The 18978-nt window shown below is 37.0% G+C and overlaps 1 long non-coding RNA gene across 1 annotated transcript; it reads right to left on the bottom strand.

Moving 5' to 3' along the window:
- Positions 1-685: 685 nt before the first annotated feature.
- On the bottom strand, positions 686-7919 carry LOC146002784 (uncharacterized). Its single transcript, XR_014443759.1, has 3 exons — positions 7861-7919; positions 5383-5476; positions 686-782 (listed from the first exon to the last, which is right to left on the bottom strand). It is a non-coding gene; the product is annotated as an uncharacterized LOC146002784 (long non-coding RNA).
- Between the last annotated feature and the right edge of the window lie 11059 nt (positions 7920-18978).

Below are 18978 nucleotides of genomic sequence, written 5' to 3'. Positions count from 1 at the left end.
AAGAATCAGTAAAAAATAAAAACTTGGAAAACTATCAGTTCACAAGAAAAAAGAGCAAAATGGACACAAGCTAAACTTGGGCAATTTTTGGGAACTAACAATATAAATAAGAATTGAACAATAACAGCAAATCAAAGTTTAAAAATTGATGAAATGTGTTTTGACATTCTCTATAATCTTGAAAATGTGCAGTATCAGAGGTTGTGCTTGCCAGTCAGATTTATCAATGCAATTACTGTTTCTTGTGAGAAATTTCCATTGTCTTGTTGCTTCAAAGATGTTCTACGATTTCCTACATTACCATTTCTTCATGAAAACAATTTTACATAGATTTTATAACTTATACCAAAACATTTCAAAATGAGAACGTGCAAGACATGATTTTTGAATGATTTATATTATATCTTTCATTGACTTTCAAAATGGTTGTGCTAGGCTAGGTTCGTCAGTTTCAGAATACACTGCGAGGAATATAAATAAGAACCTTGCAGTGAAGGGATCCCAAGTTCAATACCATGTGAAGGCACATTGCACAGTGGTTCGAATCCCACTTTAAATTGCAGGTCTACTCCCGATTAGCCTATCTGCACATTAAGTGGACTTCAAACAACAATTCACACATGAAACAAATATAAAAGGATAAGTATTATCAAAGGAATATATATTTTTTCACAAAAGAGTCTTTATTTTTTTGTCTAAATACATTTTTTTGTTCAGTTGAAATTTCTGCAGACCACAAGTTCTCACTCAGACAGCCTCAGTGGAACAACATTCAGTTTTACCTGTAAAGAGAATAATGTCATGTAACATCAATTCTGAATTAGCATTCTGTGGGCAGAAATATCATTTAAAGAAACAAAATTTTGCATAAGGTCATTCCACATCAGACATCAGTTCAACCATACCACGGTACCCATAATCTCAAATTTTCATGAAACTCGGCACATTTAATAATACTTTCATGGTGGTGAGAAACCATACTTTTTCTCTCTCTCTATGTTGTTCAGTAATTCCTCTTTCTTCCATTCCCAAAGCCTCCAAGTGTGAGCTGCACTGTCCTGGAAGAAAAATTCTAGCTCCCCTACAAATTATTCAAACTTCTTTGAAATTTCACAACATTACCAAAATAATAGAAAGAAAATATGACAACGTATCACATTCACATTTTAGTATACCAATAAATTAGTAAAATATTACCAGATTTTAGGCCAAAAACAATGTTTACTACAATTTCGATTTTTCTTAGGTTTGATATATCATCTAACTAGCCCAGAAATAAAATAGATGGTGATTCATTCCTCCTCTGTTTTTTTTTTTTTTAATGACTACCGGATTTTATACTTTTCACATTAACTCTTAAGAATCTAGATATCATTGAAGCACATTTTTTGGAGTATAAAATTTTAAATAGCGTTTTCATGGATGCCAGGAACGCAGGGCATGGAAGGAAAAGCCAAACTGGTGCCTTACTACTAGACCACCAGATCCACTTGGCAATTGGACAATATCTTCACTACTTGAGAAACGGTTGGAAAACTATGAAGTGCTTTTGTTGAAAATGGCTGGCTAGTGCATGCTAGTACCTTGGTATATCAGTAGCTATAATGTGCTCAAACACTACACAAAGTCTCATCCTAAACCGAGGGATCAAATCTACAAATTGTACTACAAGTTACATTCCTCGTTAATTTTATTCCATGTATTAAAAAGTTATAGTAGTATTCAACTACTTTTTAAGATGTGTCTTCGTCATAGTAAATGTAAATAAACTAATATTAGTAATTATAAAGGTAAGAACAAAACATTCATGTTTGACCACAGGATGTTTTCAGGTAGGGCCAAGCACTGATTTTTTTTTCAAAAGGGAGGGGGGGGGCATATTTTCTCCATAATAGTGTCACTCCCTGAAAGAAACACAGTCAATTCAAAGTTATCATATTTCTGCAATATCCTTTTAATAATTCACTCAAATGACTGTGACTGAAATAAAATTATATGGGTGAAGTATGAAATTTTAAGGTGACACCTTCCTGGCATCCATGAAAACCTTATTTAAAATTGTATACTCCAAAAATTGATTCTGTGATATCTAGATTCTTAGAGATAATTTGAAAACTATAAAATGTGATATACATTTTTTAAAAAATCAGAGAAGGAATGAAAACACCAATTTTATTTCTGTGTAAGTTAGATTATATATATGAAACTTTACTTTAAAAATATTTGAGTTGGTGTTGCTATTGTCCCTTTAAAAAAATCGAAATTCTAGTAAACCTTGTTTTTGGGCCAAAACCAGGTAATATTTTACTAATATACTGTAATATGAATGTCACATTTTCCTCTGAAATCTATATTGTTCGGTTAACGTTGTGAAATCTCAAAACACATTATATAATTTGAAGAGCGACACAATTTTTTTCTTCTAGGACACTGCGGCTCACACTGGAAAGTTTGGGAATGGAATAAAAGAAAAGGAATAACTAAAAGTTGAAGGGGTCATAATTCAAAATAAATACCAAAAAAATCATGTGGTTTCTCACCACAATGAAAGATGAAAAGTGCTGAGTTTCATTAAAATTGAGGATCATAAGTTCTCAAACCCCTTTTGTTGGTAGAAACCCTCCAATGGTGGTTGTATGACCATTTTAGAAAAAAAAAACTCTTATTAGTACATGTTTCTAGATATCAGAAACAATGTGATATACATTCTTTGGGAATGGAATAAAAGAAAAGGAATAACTAAAAGTTGAAGGGGTCATAATTCAAAATAAATACCAAAGAAATCATGTGGTTTCTCACCACAATGAAAGATGAAAAGTGCTGAGTTTCATTAAAATTGAGGATCATAAGTTCTCAAACCCCTTTTGTTGGTAGAAACCCTCCAATGGTGGTTGTATGAACATTTTAGAAAAAAAAAACACCTTATTAGTACATGTTTCTAGATATCAGAAACAATGTTCAAAAATATTTATTGTCTTTAGTTCTCCTGGAACATCCTTTTTCCAACATTACAAAGGTGTTTTTTTTCTCACGTAGCAAATTACGGAAACCTTAATATCTCAAAAATCAGTAAAGCTAGAGACCTGAAACAAAATTCATTCTGTAGTTAATGAATCATACTTTCTATGATATTCAAGTATGTTTTGCTCAAAATTGCATCCTAAGAACAAAAATTAAGGTGGTAATTTGGGTAACAAGACAGTGGCCATGGTGGCTCAGTTGGTGACGCGTCTGACTACCATGCTAAAGGTCCCAGGTTCGATCCCCAGCCGGTTCAAATCCGGGAATTTTTCTAACGGTGGAAGCGGCCCCGGCACCCGCCCAGCGTCGAATAACATGGGTACCGGGGGGGGGGGACCCCGGACCCCGGGGGGTAAAGGCGGTCAGGGGCATGATGCTGATCACATCACCCCCACTCACGACCGGGTCAAGAAACATGGCCGTTTATGGAATTTTGACAGTTTCGGTTTTAAATATCTCAGATGGGTCCTTTTGAAAAATTCTGAAATTTGGCATGGACCTAACTCACAGTAAAAATCTCAACTTTTAGACTCAACTTGTTTGGTAAATATGACATAACATATGCGATCTAATTTGTGACATTGGTGTGTAATGTTAAGCTACATGTATACCTAGAATAATGAATGAAGCATTTCCTTTTTCTTTTTTAAAGTTGGGCTTAAAAAATCAGAAAATATAATAACATAGGATTTTAATAGTTGACTTACCAGAAATTAAAATTACAAGGTATGACAATTGAAGATCTGTGAAATCCGTCAACTTCTACATGAGCAAAAAAAGTCACGGGCAATTGTTGGAAAAATGGCTGGCCCAGGAGAACTAAATACAATATTTTTTTGGGATATTGTTTTTAATATCTACAAACATGTACCAACATTTGTACTAAAAATGATTTTTTTTTTCTAAAATGGTCATGCAACCAATTACTTGGATGGTTTGACATGGAATGACCCAGAATTGACATGAAACTATCCTTGAGTAAAATAAAAGCAAGCCATATATTTGAACTTCTGCAACCCATATCTGTTCTACAGGGCTACAAAATATTTTTACATTTCAGTCTTCATAAATACATTGTGTGTGTGTTTGTTGCAGCCAACTGATAAGAGGACGTGATAGAAATATGAGCAAAAGCATACTTATGCCTCGCTAGGGCTTCTAACCAAAGGCCACTTTTTATTAACCAAAAAGACATTTGTTCATCACAGTTTAAGACAGAATATCGCACAAATTTCCATGGAGTGGTTAGCACATTGCACTGCAATGATAGGGGTTCCAGGTTAGAATCCCAGCCTGGCCGTGGCTGAACTGCATCCATGAATAAAGAATTTCTAATAATAATAATAATCTTTACAATTAGCAAAAATGTGGCAGAAAAGTAAAGTAATATAAACCAAATCAATAAATCATCACCGGCGGTCGGTAGATAGGCCTTGGTCCTCATGGGCTGTTGCGCCACGGGTTATTACTATTTGGAAAAGAAGTTTGCATTTCATTTCATTTCATTTTACGAAAAGAAAGAAAATAAGGTATGACTGAAGACGACCGAACCCCTCTCAGATTTTCTTCATATTTGGCATACTTACTAATTGAGGCCTGCTAATGATGAATCTGAAGTTAAATTTTGTTGGAAACGTCTAGAAATTGCAAAATAATTGTGAATTATTGACGCTAGCCCCACAAACCATTGACGTGTGGTTAGGTTAGGCAAACATAGTTAAAATTTCATGTCGTGGTAGTATCAGGATCTAGAAATTGCAAAATAACTGCGATCCATTGACATGTGGTTAGGTTAGTTTCAGTTAGGTTAGGCAAACATAGTTAAAATTTGGTGTCGTGGTAGTATCAGGAATATATATATTTTGCTTGTGAAACAAAAAAATTTGCAAAAATCGACGGTTACCAGCCTGAAAACTAATGCCTTATTTTAGCTTATTTTGCAATTTATAGAAGTTTCCGACAACTTTTAACTTTAGATTCTTGATTTGGAGGCCTCAATTAGAGAGTATGCCAAATATGAAGAAAATCTGAGAGGGGTCCGGTCATCTTCAATCGTTCCGAAAATAACTACTGTGTTTACACTTGGCAAATATGGGTGGGGGGAGAGTTTTGCTAAGATTTCTTGCTATCTTTGACTTTACATGAATATTGTGGCTAGTGGCAGATATAAAAAAGGTGCTGATGCCATCACTGTACATTATGGAGTATATAATGGGAGATTACACTTTGAAACAAGCACAATAATGAATCCAGCACATGTGTAATTTCTACATGTTAATTTGGATCATCAACATAATGTTTTTTATGACTCCTTGAGCTAAAAAAATACAAATTAGCCCATCACAGAACGTTATTACTTACTTGTTTTCTCTGTCTAGCCAAGTTTGTCCTGCACAAGCCACAACATCAGACACCTCTTGCTCTTTAGTATTTGGCTGGTGTTGGCAAACAGTGCCTAGAAGAAAAAAATCATAAATTGTGTAAGGAATAATTCATTTGTATGCAAACTGAAAGGCAAAATTTTCCATAATTTGAACCCGTTGACTAAGCAAGTAGAAAATATTGCATTTCACATAAACTACTTATAAAATTACAGAACAGTAAAATAAAACATTCTATAAGTCTGACAATACTTCCAGTGCCTGCATAAGATACCATACTGCTACGCCAACACAAAATATAAAATGAGTGAAACATGCTGCTTATCCATTGCTGATTAACACGTATCTCTCATAACTAATAAAGAAGTAATAAAAAAGGTTCTAGCTGAATCACCTGGCAAAGCTAGTCACTCTATTATAATATACACTGTGTCCAGTCATGGCATGTGTCACTTTCAGAGGATTGCAGTCATTTAAACCAGTACCACATCTACTTTGTTTACAATTGCACTTCAATGTACATGGGCTATTTATTATTAAAGGGTTTTAGCCACCAAATGAGAGCTGAACTAGTAAAAATTGAGTTTCAGAAGTAATTTAAAATTTGGCTGTAACTACTTTCACCAAGTGGTGAGAATACTCATGGAACTCTTTCACCAGGTTGTGAGAATAGCAGGAAGTACTGAAGACCAGAAATCACATTATAAGGTGTTGGAAGGGTAATGGTTCCGAATGTTTAATGATTTTTTTCAGTTTCATAGGAAGATTAAGTATTGCAAAATTTTAGAATTTATTGTTACAATAAATTTGAACCCTAGTGAAAGTAATTACCACTGTTTGGAATTCCAAAGTGCAACTCATTAGCAAATAAATAAAAACACGAAAATAGTACCTTACGCAAGCATTTGTCGACAAGGCATTTTTCATTTGGAACACTTAGAGCTATAAATGGCCCACCCAACCTAACCAAAAAAGCATTTAGAGGCATTTTTTGAAACCTAAGAGCCCTAAACCTTATTAAGAAACCCCTTTGCATAATGCACACATGGCAGTAGTAGTCCGTAATCAAGATGGTAGTAAACAAATGGCTGATTGCAATTGAGAAGTACATGTAAGTGAAACATTAATCTCAAAGCAAAAACACAGAAAGTGATTGCTATAACTCTGAAGTACATGTGTAAACAGACATTGAACCATGAAAAAAATGCCTGTGTAGTACCCTAATGAAATTGTAATTAAACAATTGGAACTAGGACCAAACCATTTACGAATGTAATATTATCTTCATCACTTGATACACTAGTCCATACATGATACATTTTTCCAACTGCATGGTGTGGAGGTAAAAAAGTAATGATCGCCTGCATGTAAACACACACCAATGTAATCTTTATACCCACCAATAACTAAAGAATGTGTGTGACAGTGTAACAGGCCAGGTCAGGTCAGGTCAGAGATTATTCGCATGAACAGATTAAAACCTGGTGAAACAACTCTAAGATAGCCTCACTAGTCACTCTGTCAAAATTTAACTTTGGTGGATGCTGTATATTCCATATTTAGATCAAATTCTGATTACATAAGTTTGCAATAATGTGACAATTATATTTTGAAGCAATGTAATCACAGAGTTGGGAAAAGTATTTCTTGTGTGCATTGCTGATTTAAGGTAAATTATCGCAATCACAAACACAAAAATTAGTTAGCAAATAAATTTAAAAAAAAATATTGTTTCTGTTACTTGTTCTTTCACCTACTTCAAGCTGTGGTAATTGTAATGCAGCAACATTTCATTGCGTCCTGTAAAATTAGAATCTGAATTATAGGAGCACCATGTAAATCATGCTGTGATCTTCAGTAGTAGCCTGTTCGCTAAGACTCGAGCTACAATCCACACAGCTAAAAAAAAAAAAAATTGCACGTGACAATGATGCAGCCTTCGATTTACGTATCGAAATCGCAGAATGAATTTGTAGAAACGTATTTCTTATTAGATAAAAACTACTAACGTAACAACTTATGTAGTTCAAAGCATTCTACGCCTCTTCACTATGCACAGGGAGGTGAGAAACTTTTTTTAAGAGGGCAAGTTTTGTACAAAATTAGGAAGGTGGTAATTATAATGTAACCGAAAAATGATACATTTTCAGCAACAAGTACTTTCCGTCTCTTCCATTCAATCTATTTTCGGTATACTATAAATGTGCACTGCTTATAGGTAAGCATTTTATTCCCTGTTCTTTTAGTTTCATGAGGTGCGAGAAGTTCCATGCTTCTTCACATCATGTATTTTCAATTAAACAAACAAGACGAAATACTTCTTTAAACACTGGTTTGATAACGCCTGCCTTGTTTCCACTCACGTTCTCACACACGTTACACAACACAGATTAAATATATAGCGTGCATAAGTATAACACAATTAAACACACTTTGGTATTAATAATATTCAACTTACCACTCAATAAACAACATTATTCTTCATAAGATGTGCACGACTCCCGGTCAGCATTGAACGTAAACCCAACATGGCCGCCTCAGAAAATTTCCCGGATGGCCGATGATGACTGAATCCAACGTTGCAATGTCTCCGAGACGTTCCAGAAACTAGACAATGAAACGATAACATTGCAATGTTTCAGAAACAAAACTGGGACTTCATGTGATGCTTTCTGTAACGTCAACGCGAAACCAGAATGTTAGAAACGTATATGAAAGATTGCAATATTTCTGAAATATGTCTGAAACTTGGTGTGCTGTATGGGCATGTCTGGTGAAATCTGAGCGACATGTCGTTGTATGCTAGCCTTCAGATCAGGCAGATACCGGACATGTCCCTGATAGACACGATCTTTTAAATATCCCCACAGCCAGAAGTCACATGGATTAAGGTCGGGGAATCTGGAAGGCCAATCATCTGGAAACTGCCTAGAGATGATGCGGTCATTAGTGAAGGTTTCTCGCAGCAAATCTTTCACGTGGTGAGCGACATGTGGTGTTGCCCCATCTTGCATGAAAATGGTGGTGTGTTCACAGTTCCGTTCTTGCAAAGCTGGAATCACGTGTTGCACAAGGAGGTCCCTATAACGTGCAGATGTCACTGTACACCTAACAGGCCCTCGAGGTGTCATCTCCTCAAAGAAAAACGGACCAAGAATGAAGGAGCTAGTGAACCCACACCATGCAGTCACGTAAACTGAGTGCAATGGTTGTTATTGCACAACATGTGGACGAGTGGAACCCCATATGCGACAGTTCTGAGTATTCACTGTACCGACTAGAGTAAAATGCGCCTCGTCAGTCCACAGAATATTCCCCGGCCACATGTCATCCACTTCCATGCGTGCCAAAAACCGATGGGCAAACTCACGGCGTTGTGGAATATCTTGGAGTTTCAATTGGTGCACAATTTGAATCTTGTAGGGATACCAGTGTAAAATGCACCGCAATACCTTGCGAACTGTTGACCAGGGGAGTGACAATTCACGTGCCACAGCTCTAGCACTGGTTGCAGAAGTTGAGGCATGTGCTGCACGGTCAGCTACAGCTACAGCAACTTCGTCCACAACTTCCACGGGGATGGGCCGCCTTCCTCTCCCTGGTGCAACACCCAATTCACCTGTTTCCTCGAATTTCTTCATCATCTTCTTCAGCCCATTAATTGACATGGGCCCTCTTCTCAGCCCTTTCTGTTGGCGATATTTCCGCAGTGCAGCGTTACTATTGCTCCCATTCTGGTAAAACAACTTCACTAGCAGTGCACGGTCTTTCTTCGCAATAGCCATTGCTTTTTACACGGGAAAAATCAAACTTTTAATGTTCGGCGAACATTCACATCACTAAAGGAAAAAAAAGCAACAAGCGTCACCAACAACAACCAGGGAGCTCACACAATGGTTAGGCAATGTCACCGACTTTGACGTCAGAGTTACGGAAAATTCCACGTTTTGACTGCTTACAGCGCTATTTTTTACCCTGGTGGCGAGAATTGGAACATTTTTTTTTTTTTGCATAATTCGCGAGCGCATTGCTTCATTATCATATCTACGAAGTTTCAGACTGCTACTCTCATTACAGCCCGTGCTGTACCACTCTGAACACCGTCACTTTAATTATAACCACCTGGTATTTGACGTGTTCCATTTATTCCGATGTTTGTGAGAATGTAATGTGTTTTTTTTCTGCAGTGTGTCGTTCAGTTGAGTTTGTTGGCTGCTGTCTTTGTTGTTTCGAAATGTATGCACAATATTCAACTAATACGATACGGTGAAATACGGTTCTATAGCAAGATCAGTTGCCAGGCCAGCACAAATCGGGCCACTTTGCCAAACATGTATCCATTGCAGATTTCTTTAGATGGTTGGTGATTGATTACACGATTGGTTTCAGCATGTTCTGTACATACAGACGTGTACTTAAAAAGGGGAGCATATCGGTAACACATCGCAGATGCAAACTCTACTTGCAAATACGCTTGGCTTTCGAAGAATATCGAGCACCCTAAAGTTTTGAAATCAAAGAGCAGCAGTATCCTGTTATTTCTTTCAGAGTTGAACAGTGGCGGCGCCAGGATTAATCACCTGGGGTGCTGAGGGGGTGTGGAATAAATTTTAGGGGGTGCGATGTTGAAAATAAAGAAAGCATGAAATATGCATGCACGTTTTAGAACAGGCGCAACCAAGAATATTTGTCTGGGGCGGACAAGTACCAGGATAAACGTGCCAATAATAATAATAATAATAATAATAATAATGGCATTATTATAATTATTAGTAGTGGTGGTAGCAGCAGCTCTTAAATCACGCAAAAATGGGAGAAGTCGGCGCTAAAGTATTTGTGTTGGACAAACTATTTGAAATATTTTTCAACATGTTCAATTTCACATTAGCTAATAATTGAAAACAAGCACACAAACTGTACTTTTGAAAGACAGAAAATGCATGACGAATATAATTCTTTTTGTACATATGACATGTATAACTTTCATGTACAACGTATGTTTACTCATATGTAAAATGGAGCGACATAAAAAATAAGAAAACACATATGCAACATGTTATCACTAAATTATGTACGTATTCAAAGTTTCTTTACATAATAATCAATTAATCCACCTCAGAACAAAGCAACAGCAAAAATGATATAAATATCTCAAATGTGCACGCTTTTTTTCATCCAAACAATTGTTCATGCATTTAAGACCAAACTGCTTAGCAGTAACAGTCTGAAGTACATAGTTGGTCTTACTTTTCTCTCTGGTAATTCGAATAACACCCATATAATATTGTATATTTTATTAGAACACAAAGATAATTCTCTCGATTCATGGCTATCAGAATCCTAGACAGGAAACAGACACTAGGAATCCAAGAATTGCTGACTAAAGAAGTTACATCAGTCTTGATGGGTCACTCGGCGTAATAAATAAATTCAAGGAAGTAAATAGCTACATCGACCCGGAATCCTTGGAGAATAAACAGTGTGGATTCTGATAGTGAGGGGAGAACGAAAGTCATTAGGGCAGAGGGACAGGGCCGTGTTTGTAACCTCTGTGAACGGTCACTCTTCACGTCGACACGTGGTTGGGAAAAGTCTATTCTACGAGCCTACGTTTACTGAGAACTCCAGCTCCTAGTTGAAACAGGTAATATTACAATCACCATGCTGAAACAATCTTAGGGAGACTAAAATCCAATTTGTGTGTATTATCTATTCATTTGCCACGCCATGCTATTCATTCACTGCCTCTCGCATGAGTTAAGACGCCAAGCGAGTATGAATGATGAAATGAGATATCGCCACCCAAGGGACATCTAAAGGTCCCAGGTTCGAATCCGTCGTTCCCATAGGAACGATACGAATTTACAATGCATTACAGAAAAGAATGATACTGCTCGCATCAGCAATTGCAATTGCAAGAACATTAGTTATAATGTACTTATTACAGCAGTTAAAGTCTTAGAAGCATGGGCAGAAGGGGGCCAGTAGAGGAACTTGCTCCCCTGAAATATCTGGGGCAATTTCATTTGATTCAAATAATGAAATTGCATAGTGATAACACAAACGAGGTGTGCCATGAAATACATCAGAGTAAGTGGTCTGTAATATGTGTATCGTGAGTAAGTACAAAAACACTAAGAACTGTTCATCAACAGATTGATAGATGTTTATGAAAAGGAAGCAAGTCCAATCCAGTCTCCATTTAACTGACGTTTGTCGATTATGTCGGAGTAACACCTATGGTTGGCATGTTAACGCGACGCCAACAACTCAATTTTTTAAAAAAAAATCATTGATGTTTTTTGGTTCACAACATCATTCTTATTTTGTTATGTGAACATTATGCATTGTTGTTTCACCACGTCCAGTGTACTGTGGCCCGTCAACATTTCTTTGAGTTTCGGTTTTCATTTTCGTTCACTGTTGCTGTCATGATGACTTATGTCAGCTGCTCCACATCACTTTCATCTGAATAAAGAATATCGCTCTGCTTCTCACGTATACTTTCATAGTACGTATCGTCCATTAACAATTGCAATATGTGAGTATTGTTTTTCATGAAAAAGTCACTTAAACACAAGACTATCAATAAAACTCACGGAAACAAAAAATAAACATTTAAAAAATATATATAGTTCCTCGCTTGGTCTCTCTAACATCTGACAATTTATTCACAGAATCACGGCACAGCTAGTAATAACGGAAGGGGATGATCTACCCTATTATATTTTCCCACTCGTAATAAAACAAGAGAGAGCTAGCTGACTGCGTCTCAGAGAGCTTTCGTATTTTACAACAGATATATAAGCAGATACGGTTAAATGTTAGCGAAGCATGTCGACCAACGGCGGGTTAAATAGTGAACTCAAGGCTGAACTTGACAGCAACGCCAAGGTGTTTTCAATTCTATTTAAAATTTTAGAATGTGTAAAACAAAACTAATAATAAATGGTATCAGTTTTTATGACCTGTGAGCAAGATGTGAAATATTACTCTGTCCCTTAATTCTCTGAGTAGAAATTTCAAGTTGGGGACGATACTTTATCAGTTTGGGGATCCTTGTAAGAAGTAATATGTAGAAAATGCAGTGAATGGAGGATGCATATGTAAATTTTCTTAGAGGGGCGGGTGCTTGACTAGAATTTCTTAACTGGGGATAACATCACTCCGCGTTTCCCTTACTTTCAACACTGCTCCTTCCCCCACCCCCCCACCCCTTTGAGAAAAAAATCTGCGGGCGGTCTTGCTTGGAACACTATTCCAGATGTGGCACATGCAAATTGAATTCCACGGACATCTTTCCCTGACACGCCTCATCCTAATAAGGACACTTTCCTTCCCGACATCCACCGAATGATGGAGTTCACGCTAAGTAGAAAAACCATACATATTGACTTATCTCCAAAGAAAGGAAAACACGTCATATACTTGCTCTTCCACTTTGCACACAAGGCCAAACGACTCATGCATTTCCCTTACGATGTTCAGAGAACGTAACTTAATTAAAAGTAACCACAGACTACTTGATGCATGAGAGAGAATGGGACGGCCTTTATTACAGCGTTACAAGCAACGACATGGAATTAGAAACGTTCTCATTTGTGGTCAAAGAAAAAGTAAACGGCTAGTATAGAATCTGTGCTAGCATAAGCATAAATTATAATTACCAATTTGTAGCTGTGACCAGCTTGACTGATCTAAGTTCAAAGGGAGATGTTATTCAAGAATCTAATAAAAAAGGAATACCTCTTCCAACTTCTTTATCCTGTTTAATATTGTCACCAGATGTAACAATTGTATTTATCATTTGTAGATTTTTTCATGATATTAATATAGACATATGAAAATTATAAATATTCAAAATGTGTAACTTGATATAGTCACCAGATATAACAATTGTATTTATTATCAATTTTAAATTTGTATGATAATGATGTAGATAAATTATGTATAAGAAAACTGTATATATTCAAAATTTGTAATTTGTGTAACAGTGTCATGCATGACATATTTGTAGGACACTTGGTGTAGAGCTGGTATAACAGCTAAAACCAATAAAGTATGAATGAATGAATGATCTAAGTTAATAATCATCGAGCTATATAGAACGCAAGTATTCATTTTTTTCTAATTGTACTCCACGCCTGTCGTTAATATTTTTCCATTCTGGACTTCATAGGTTTGGTATACACTCAATATTCTCAAATTAATAGTGAAAATGTTGTAGATAATTTCAGTTCTTATTTTTTACCTTATATACACTACAAACGCATAATTGCTATACAATGCAATTTTCATTTAATGTTCAACAATTGAATTATTATCAGTGGTTGATTTATTTGATACAGAACTGACACACATGTCACAGATTGTTCTGGTATTGCATTGAAGAAAATTTGGTTTTACTGTCAGGCCATTAATGTCTTTCAAATTTCCTTATTTCCAATGAGGATATAGCCAAATTTGCAATTTTATGGTAATAAAAGGTTTAATAGGGAATAGTTTAAATATTTTTGATTATACTGTAAATTTCTTTCAAGATTATTACCTCCGAAGTAATCTGAAGCCAAGCGCATACTGACTCATAATAATGACACTTCCCACAAGTGGTTCCTACACTATTTGATCTCGTCTCTCCCTACAGGGAATACAATACACTACGACAATGTACTCCAATGGCAGTGCACACCGGCATTCCCACAGTTGCATGTGTAGAGACAGTACACGAATTAACGGGAGGCATGCCAAAAGAAAATTATTTTTATCCCTGCCAAGGATGTTTATATCATCCTTAATTGATTGATTGATTGATTTGCTTTATTTTACTTCGCTTTTGTGCCACTTTTGTTCAATTTGCGAAGATGCAGATCAATAATGAAATGATGAAATTTATGAATGGACACTCACAAACATCCATGCTCAGGCCGGGATTCGAACCCCGGGCCCTGGCGTCGTAATGTTTGTCCCCCCAAAATAAAGTGGAATTCTAAGAATACCATTTGCTAACTATGTAACAAACTCAATTGGAAAATCATTGTTGGTTATTGTTGTTTTTGTTGTTGAGTTGGTGTTTTAAGTCCACTTTATGCACAGTAAGGCTAATCGGGACTGGACCTACAGCTTAAAGTGGGATCCGAACCACTTGTGCCTCCACCGGGTATCGAACCCGGGACCCCTTGATTGCAAGGCCATGACGCTACCACTGCGCCATGGGGTAGGCCCCATTGTTGGTTATTAATGGTCCAGTTATCAAAGAATGTCCTGTCCAATATTATGCAGCCTTGTGGATTAAAGAAGGGTGTCAAATTCTGCAACTGAGCAACTCGCCGAGCAGAGACAACAGCAGACTGTTTTCATATTTCCACTTACGTTTTCATGGCATAGTGTTGATATTTTATTGTATGAAAGTGTTCACAAGAAACTTGTAAGTAGGTTAGGTGGGCATTAAGTTTGAACTTGGCAAAAAACACATGGTCACATTTTCGGTAGCCCTTTGTCTATGAGTTTGATTTTTTTACAATATAGGGTAGGTTCCTATAAGAGTACGCACTTAGTGTTTAAAGTCATATTACGGGAACGTAAACAAACAGAAACACAAAACAACTGCACCTACTTCATAAGTAGTATCTTATCTTTGTATGGAAACAAAATATAAGATATACAATTATCTTTTTTAAATGAATGCAAAATAGTACTCTTAGGGGAGTGGTCCTTAAAGAGTACGCAACACGTCCTCTAAAACTGTGCACTTGAAAGTGTTTTGGAGGTGAAGGAAACACAACCTCTAGCACATGTCACACTGAAAGGCATCCTATCCTTCATATGAAGAGCAAGCAAGCTTCATGCCACCATTGCTCGCAACCTTCACATTGAATGCAGTCTTCTGTAAATGGTTTCCCGTAGATTTCATGGCATCCTTTGCAGTTGACAACTTCTTAAAGGTATGTAGATGCGGAAAGTACAGCAGCATCAAAATTCAAGCGCTTTTTCCCTTTGCAACGCTTGCCTCCTTTACTTGGCTCGTACTTTGGGATGATGCACACTCCAATATTGTTCGATATGGTGATGATGTCATTATGTCTCCATGATTGGAAAGGAATAGGCTAGTATTTTTTTAACATGCCAAAGATTTCTTTTTTAAAAATGAAATTTTTGTAGGAAAACGGACTTACAGCCTTCATTCTTTTCCGGAGTGTGCACTCATTTACTCCCAGCGATGCGGCAATTTTCCTATTTCTATCTCCCAGTTGTAATCGTTTGTAGCAGCCATTCAATACTTCCTCCGTGAACACCAATTTACGGCTTGTTTTCTTTTGTAGTCTGACATCTTTCCTGTAGATGCAATAATAACTATTGTCACAAGGTTTGTCTATCATGTATGAATTTATGCACATAATATACTGTACCTTCATTTTACTTGTCATTCAATCTATGTAAATTCTTCTAATTTTACAGAAAATTATTGAGAGATTGTGACCTCAGACATCTTTTACAAAATATCACAAATTCAAGGAATTTTACTACATACAGACTGCCCTGTCCCTGAAGAGTAAAGATGCGAACTCTTTGGGTTCTGTTCAATGCGTACTCTTTGAGGACAACACCACATTTAATGTTTGGTCACCAGACGGCAGAATCAATCAGACTAGACATGTAAAATCCACAGCTATGTATTCTTAAGACGTGCACATATATTTCTATACAGGACATTGTCTTCCCGTTTTAGCGTTATTGGGCAGACGTTATATTCTACAAGCGTAATATTACACTGTAATATCATTAAAGTTCTTACCTGGTAATTACTCAGTCCCTGCCAGTCGCTTGTTACTTCCTTCATGCTCATGTATGTCATTGTCATCCCTGAGGAAACTGTTTCTTTCAAATTTCCAAACATGTCATTGTTGTGCTAAATTCAAGCCAAAAATACAGCAAGCCGCTAGTATTCTTAAGTTATAGTGTCATGTTATCATAGATATCTATTGAAATTTGATTGGTGTTGAGTTAATGGATGAAAATACATGCATGTTTCTTGTTTTCTATATTTTCAACATCGCACCCCCTAAATTTCATTCGTCACCCCTCAACACCCTAGATGATTAATCCTGGCGCCGCCGCTGCACGTAATACACCCCCGGTAACTGCTTTTTACAGCCTCAGCTTTTAACCAAGGTAAGAATATTGTAGTACTTCTACAGGCGTTGGTTATATTTACGGTGTGTTCTTTGTTCGTGACCCTTTCTCACATAATCACTCATCCTCATCTTCCCGATTAGCCAAAAGTGTCACGACAGCGAAGTAAAATTACGAAATCAATCAAGACACACACCAGGATTTCAGTGACTGACATGATCATCGTCGTATTAACATAAAGATGCAAACGTTAAATGAACAACATATACATTTAGAATACAGATACTAGATCCGTATAATAGCTATTGGAAGTTTATTTGAATGAAGGTGCAAAGAGATCTCTCCTATCACAGAGAAAGTCGTTAATTGGCCATCGCCTCTCCCTGAGTCATCTCCCTCGCACGGATGCAGAGCCAGTGACCTCCCTGCCCGTGGCTGTAGCCTGCAACGCTGATTACCCAAACCGGCAGCAGTTAACCTTAGGAAACATTTTCCTGCAGAGCAGTCACGGAAGCTCGTCTCTAACGGTTCTTGCATCACTTGTCCTTTGTTTCAACGATTAGAGCTTTCCAGTTTACGTTTGTTCTAGGTGCTCTGAATGCCTGTGGAACGCATAACCAAAGGTGGTGGGAAAGCATTTTAAATTTACATTTGAATACTCTACTGCATTATAATGTTCTTAACGATTTTATTTCTAAATAGGCGCAGTGTAGAATGGGCGTTCTTTTTCTCTTAGGGCACTGAAGTGTCAACTTTCTTCCAAGGTTACATCTTGAAAAGTGTGGACTTGAAGTGTAACATGGCTCAGGTACCTTGGCCCACTCTTGGGATAATCCTGTTTGGTGACTGACTTAGTCCATATTTGTGCTCAATATGCCTGATGAGATTATAGTATTATAATTTGGTTTATGTTCTTGACAGGGAATTGATTTCTCTGTTTTTTATAAGCGAAGTCATTGATTTGGTTTGATTCATGTTTACTTCGCTCCTCTACCACTTTTTGGCTAATCGCCAAGATGAGAATGAGTTATGATGAAATTGATGAAGGACACTCACAAACAACGCCAATTACTATACCGGGATTCGAACCCGGTACCCAGCTATGCTAATGACTTCTACACGAAGGTCGGCAAGAATTCATTCATGCACGTATGAAATTCATGCTCCTATATTGCAAGAAAACTGCTTAACAAGCTGCTTTCGTTAAGCGTTAGTTCTTTATTAACCCTTGTTTACCCGTACGTACAATATTTTGTTACTGAGTCTCTGCTTCCTTTGTTGTTAATATAGATGCACTTATGTAATAATTAACAAAAATTATCATCATTAATGAAACAAATGGAAAAATTATTGAATATTGTATCATTCACTAAACGTCAATTTGATACCCGGTGGAGGCACATTTTAGAGTTGATCGGATCCCACTTTAAACTTAGTCCCGATTATCCTCTCTGTGCATGAAGCACACTAGAAATATCAATTCAAACAAACAAACTAAACAACAAAGAGACATTTTAATGTCGTGTCAATAATATAATATAATAACCCGTGGCTCTACAGCCCGTAAGGACCTTGGCGTTTCTCCTGACTGCCAGTATCCCTCCCACAATCCTGCCTAGAGTTGTGGAGATCTTCAACCGGTAATGGACTGACGTGGGGTCAGCACGTTGATCCCTCGGTCGTTATAGGAGATATCCGAGCCCGGGTTACGCTACTCACTCGTAGCTCCCCAATTTCCTGACGATGGTGGATTGCCACCGGTCCCATACACAGGCCGAGAACCCAGAGGCTGAACCCAGACGGGCTCGAACCCATGCCGTAATCGGAGCCCAAAGCACAGCGCCTTAGACCGCATGGTCACGGAGGAGGATGCTCTTGTTTATATACGTGCAGTTATATAGTAATTAATAAAATTAAAAAAAGCTTATATTATTTTCAAAATAATTGTACGGTGTTATCCCCTTAGGGTAAGTTAGAGTTAAGTGATGGCCACAAATAGACAAATCAGTACCAGAAATATATACGTGTCAAATAACTTACACAATATATGTAGTAAGGAATTAGGGTACTAGTGAAAGATCCTCAAAGCACGACACGTGAAATCCTAAACCCAAAACTTTGTTTGAAGAATTCTAATATTCAATCACTTTTTATTTTAGTATGGGCTTCAACTCGTATCTACGCAGGTAATTCGAGATATTCAGAGAGTTTTCGTTCGGATTTGAGTTGGAAACCGACACAAGTTATCAGGAAACATAGGAGATACATTCACTACTTAACAGCTATTTATGTTGCATGGGTGCTGCAATTTCATACATTGCAATATCCTCACATGTGAACTTTTCTGTTCTACTTCCGTTTCGCCAAATCCATTTTCGCCGAACGCCCCAGAAACAAATATCTCACTTACAAACTTTCTTGGCAAAACTATTGATTTGATTCATTT

This window comes from Lepisma saccharinum, chromosome 19 (assembly GCF_977018435.1).
Source record: "Lepisma saccharinum chromosome 19, izLepSacc3.1, whole genome shotgun sequence".
NCBI classification, from domain to species: Eukaryota; Metazoa; Arthropoda; class Insecta; order Zygentoma; family Lepismatidae; genus Lepisma; species Lepisma saccharinum.
This window is presented reverse-complemented; position numbering and strand designations above follow the sequence as displayed.